Source organism: Schistocerca gregaria, chromosome 3 (genome assembly GCF_023897955.1).
Source record: "Schistocerca gregaria isolate iqSchGreg1 chromosome 3, iqSchGreg1.2, whole genome shotgun sequence".
NCBI lineage: Eukaryota > Metazoa > Arthropoda > Insecta > Orthoptera > Acrididae > Schistocerca > Schistocerca gregaria.
The window spans coordinates 595,131,106-595,136,726 of NC_064922.1; the positions used below are offsets into that span (position 1 = coordinate 595,131,106).

Genomic DNA, 5,621 nt, shown 5'->3' on the forward strand with positions numbered 1-5,621 from the left:
CTTCACACAAGTGTGTCATGGTACCGAAGGGAACCAGAATATGTTTCTGGGAAATCTCTCTCTATTGGTTCGTATTAGAGCTCATAAAATATCGTCAGTGGTGCTGCAGGATGTCGCACAAAGAACTGATACCATCTACATACAGCTAAGGCTATCCGGCCATTGACCTCCGCCTGTGCGGATGCACAAGCATTGCCCGAACTCTTACGGGACTCGGTAAGGTTTTCTGCCGTGAGTAATGACTGCAATGGGCAGGGGCACTACGACTGTGGGGCGCGGACATTAGATTGGGAATGTGGGTCTCACGGGGAGCGCGCAAGGTGTAAGTCCCTGCAGGCACATTATCCTCTGTGGGCTCGGTGGCTCAGATGGATACAGCGTCTGCCATGTAAGCAGGAGATCCCGGGTTCGAGTCCCGGTCGGGCCACACATTTTCACCTGTCCCTATTGATGTATATAAACGCCTGTCTGCAGATTTAATTATCATTTCATATACCAGAACATGTTCTCCCAGATAGCCGAGCGCGTTAGAGCGCCTCTTCGGGATTCGGGGAAGTGACCCCGTTCCGGATAGAATTCGCCTCGCGAGGTGGTCAGCCGGCCAGCATGGATGTGATTTTTAGGTGGTTTCCCACGTCCTCATAGGTAAAAACCGTGCTGGTACCCACGTCTCACCTCGTACACCTGCTAGAGTTTATTTAATTTATGAAAAAAAATGAATGAACTGTTACATTTTAAACTCCTTGTTTAGAAAAAAAACTCAAATTTTATAGTCAATTATCTCAATTTTTACCACAGTTTTTAATAGATTTGGAAAATTCTAGAGTTCCATACACCTGTAAATACTGCTTGTATGCTGTGCAAAATTCATCGAAAACTATATCTTACTTAGGAATAAAAGTGTACCTACAGAAACAAATGCAGCCAGTAGTAAGTGAAAAAATAATGAAATTTTACATGTAAAAAAAAAGGTATTTTGCCACGATTTTGCACTTCCATTGCTATGAGTGAGAGTCCTCAATGCTTCCTGGTCATGCTGACAAAGTTTTATGAATTTATTTGTAAAAGTATAGACAGTAGAAATTAAAATGTCCTGTGGTGCCTCTCCTGCTCCAAGTCGGCCCGTTTGACGTCCTACCACCCTTAAGCGCAATAAAGGGACCACGCCCTAACCACGAAAACAAGCACATACCCTAACGTGGTACAACATGAGTCATCACTCCAAATGACTCATTTCGAGTCATCCACCGTTCAGCAACGTCGCTCGCCACGCCATCTCAAGTGTTGCTTAGCATTGACTGCAGGAGTGTATAGCGTAAGCAGAAATGTATAGCGTATAAGGAACTGTTCGACCACTGTCCCTCATTCTTTTTAACTCCATACGTACACTCACTCCGCTAGCTGAATTACTGGTACCAATATGGATCTCACGAGCGATTCCATCAGCTGATTTCGTGCAATTCTTTTTAAAATAACCCTCCACAATGCTCGACGGTTCCTGTCCGTCAATACATGACGTCTCGCTGGTCTTGGCTTAGCTGTGGTTATTCCTCTGTGTTTCCACTTCACAATCACATCATCAACAGTCGACCTGGACAGCTTTAGAAGGGCTGGAACGCCCCTCATTTGTTACGCACGTGACATCCATTGATTAGCACGTGTTCAAAGTCACTGGGCTCTCCTGACCGACCCAGTCTGCTGTTACTGCTTTTCTACTGACAACACAATACTCCATGCCTTCTTTTACACTGGCCAGTTCGCCCCTCGTGACATCTAGTGGTCAGTTCCAAATTACTTAAGGGTGTCCGGACAGCACTGACCACTAAGAGTATGATGCTTAAGAATGAAACAAATATTCTATTTCAGTTCAGTAGATTTTGCGAATCTCATAATCTTCTAGCGATCACAATACTGAGCGAGCACATGAATTAGGTGTTTCAGCAGTTACTGGTGTAGAACACTGATTCTGTAGGGGTAAAGTGCGATTAATTAAAATAACTTTGGTGACGTCTCACCTTTACAATAAAAAAGAATTAACCCCATAACGACACATTTAGAAAACAGTTATTCACAATAAATTGTTCTCTATGTAGTGGAGTGTGCGCTAACTTGAAACTTCCTGGCAGATTACAACTGTGTGTCGGACCTGGACACAGTCCGGCCCACAGTTTCAATCTGCCAGGAAGTTTCAAAATAACTATTCCTGTGGCGTTACCTATTTCGATTGAATTTCTCAGAGACAGAACCATGCCAGAGACAGCGCGCCTGTCGCCAAGACAAATGGAATTTTCGGCGTGTCAGGCGACATGGATGAAGTCAAATCTGGTGCTGCTCGTCGGGTGACTATCGAGCGCGTCATGGACGAGATGTGTGGTAACGGCAGATTAAATTTCGGCCAGATCGTGGCTACTCGATGCTTGGAACACTGTTGCCTAAGTCATTCAAACACTCGGTTTTTTTAACTTGACGTCTTGTAAAGGGTGAAAAGTGTGTGTACCGAGACTTCGTAGGATAATCGCCGCTATCAGAGTAAACTGTCTTAACCAAGAACGGGTACGACATAGTCGCGACAATAGCGGATAGACGGGCTGTATCGCAGCAAATCAGTAGCCAATTAAATCTCCAACTTCATCTAAACTCCGCAAGCCACCTTACCGTGTGATGTGGTGTCCTGAGGCTACTTCTGGTACCATTAACTGTTCCCCCTTCCTTGTTCAATTCGTGAATGGTACGTGGGAAAAACGACTGTCGATATATCTCTGTACAAGAAATCTCTCTAACTTCCTCTACGCAACTCCGTTATCCTCACGCCCTTACTAAAAGATCCTATAATAAAGGGTACTACTCTTCGTTGGATCTTCCCCGCTTCTTATAAGGCCAAACAGGTAAAGGTCCCATTCTGGTGCGCAATAATCAAGTATCGGCCGGACGAGAGTTTCGTAAGCCACTTCCTTCGTGGATGAACTACATTTTCTTAAGACTGTTCCAATGAATCTCTGCCTGGCTTTACCATTAGTATCATGTCGTCATTCCACATTAAACGGCTTTGGATCATGTTGACCAGCATCAACCAGTGATAAGGGAAACCATCTGTAACCACCTAAATTCTGTTTGGTACAAAAGCCAAGATCACTAAGTGCATGATACCGGACACGGAGACTAACGAGGGCCCAGGATAACTGGCACTGGATGCTTCAAGCACGAAAAAAGTATCCTGGACTGATACGTTGCGGAACACATTTGGACGCCAAAGTCAAGGAACGAGTGCGACGAAAATCACATGACGCGATGCAACCTGTTTGCCTACACTGCATAGTTCAGGCAAGTGGAGGAGGTATTTTCGACTCGGGGATTCTTATTTGGGACGAAATTGTCTGTAGTACGTCAATCATCGCCTGTCACGACCGAAGGATACAAAAATCTACTGTCAGAGTGCATATCACTTTACCTACGGATATTGCACTACACCACTCTCGCACTGTGCCACACGGATATAAAAAAGCCTGACCTCTGTCCTACTGAGTATATCTGTGTGCGCTCGTACTCAGCTCCAACTAAATTTACGGAGTGTGGAAGAGTGTTCAGCAGTCATGAATCGGTATTTGTCCCGAACGCTTTCGATGCAGTCCACGGCGTGATGCCGCAGCCGTCTGCGCTATGAGTGGTAGGTCAACGCTGACGTGTAGCTGTCTGTTACTCAATTACAAACTCAATGGAAAAATCTGAGTCATCACCTTAAAAGAGCTCACTGGCCACTTTGGAAGGATGTGAATGGTGTAGCACTGGTACCAGGCAGTTATGTGACCATCCAAGGCTGACTAAGTTGTGGTAGTCATGTATGTGCGTGCTGGTAGATTGTGTGGAATAAACCCAATGGAATGGCGGAACGTGGCTATCGTGTTTCGATTTACCACTGACAACAGCGTAAATGAAGGTGCCCAATTTATTGGTGTATGAACGTGGGCTGTCGTCCTACGCGCCCACGAGGTATGGGCATCTTCAGTGGGCCAAACACAGAGAAACTGAACAGTAGCTGACTATAGGTGTATAGTGTCGTCCGATGAGTCGTGATTTCGCCTCTTTTTAACAACGCATCAGTTCGAGTGTACCGACGGACATAAAAACGCGTTTAATTCGCAGAGTGTAGTTCCGGCTGTAGATGGTTCTGTGACATTTCGGAGGTGCTTTTCGTACAAACAGTTACGGCCGCTCACTCAGGTTACAATGAACATGAATCAGGAGCTCGATTTCTACATTCTCGGTTGGCTAGTGTCATCATTTCTTCTACATTTCCATGTTGCGGGTGCTGCGGACACACCTGTCTTCTAAGATGACAAATGTAAGCTCCACATTTATGTTACAGGTTTGATAGACACTAGGTATCCTACTGCACCTCCACTAGCTTGTTAAATCAACCGACTTGAATTCCACAATGTCTGCGACTATTTGGAATAACAGGTGAACGTAGCAATCAACATCTCCGTAATTCTGTAGCTCTACGGGATTCCACCATCAAAGAGTGGCTTCAGCTGGATATGGTATACCTGTAGAAACGCCGGCCGGTGTGGCCGTGCGGTTCTAGGCGCTTCAGTTTGGAACAGCGTGACCGCTACGGTCGCAGGTTCGAATCCTGCCTCGGTCATGGATGTGTGTGATGTCCTTAGGTTAGTTAGGTTTAAAGTAGTTCTAAGTTCTAGGGGACTGATGACCTCAGAAGTTAAGTCCCATAGTGCTCAGAGCCATTTGAACCAACCTGTAGAAACTTCTGGACTCTCCTAGTCCCCGGATATAGGCCAATATCAATGACAGAGGCGGTGTTACACGGTACTAGCGGTACGTCTAATTATTCGTCCCGGTCTCCTTACCACACAGTTGTTACAAGAAGGGTTGTCACTCCTGCACTCATATCGAAGCGAGGGTCTTAAAGAAACTGAGAACTAGCTTGTTTGGCGTATGAGCCAACATGGAGTCCTAATGGAATTATTTATGGAAAACACGGAAAATATCTATCAAGCCAGCTAGAATGTGAGCCCCTCCCCATTCTTCACGAAATTTTCGCAAAATTTAGTATCGTCTCTGGGAACTAATTCTAGTGGATTGTCATTTTCCTATCGCTCCATTTGTGCGTAGGACAGGAAGGGAGCGACCCACAATGGTGTAAAGCATGCTGCACCCTTTAAGGAAAGCGGCTCACACAGTATGTGAAGTGATACACGGGCGTAAAGTTGCATCCTGAATGTACTGCTCGCCTTGAGCTATGAACTACACTGCAGGCTGGTCAAGCAGGTAACCACAGTGATCAGTTCTACATTCAGGGCGATTTTCGGAGGGCAGTGAGTGCGGCGTGCGGTGCGAGTTTTCAGCTGAACGCTGTTACTGGAAGACGATCGTTAACTGAGAACACGAGGACTTGCTCCGGCACCACGATATTACGACCACGACTCCCGAAATCCAGCACAACAAATAAACAGATCCTCCATCGACACTTCAAAGCACCGTCGTTATACGAAAACTCTTGATGCCCTGAAGTATGACTTCCGCGAGGAAGTCTTCCGCCTACATCACAAAACTCCTCTCGAGGCGACACCCATTCGCATAGCTTCTGTCTTGCGGAAGACGAA

The 5,621-nt window shown here is 45.9% G+C and overlaps 1 non-coding gene across 1 annotated transcript; it reads left to right on the forward strand.

Moving 5' to 3' along the window:
• Positions 1 to 353: 353 nt before the first annotated feature.
• Trnat-ugu (transfer RNA threonine (anticodon UGU)) lies at positions 354 to 427 on the forward strand. The gene has a single exon. It is a non-coding gene; the product is annotated as a tRNA-Thr (tRNA).
• The last annotated feature ends 5,194 nt before the right edge of the window (positions 428 to 5,621 follow it).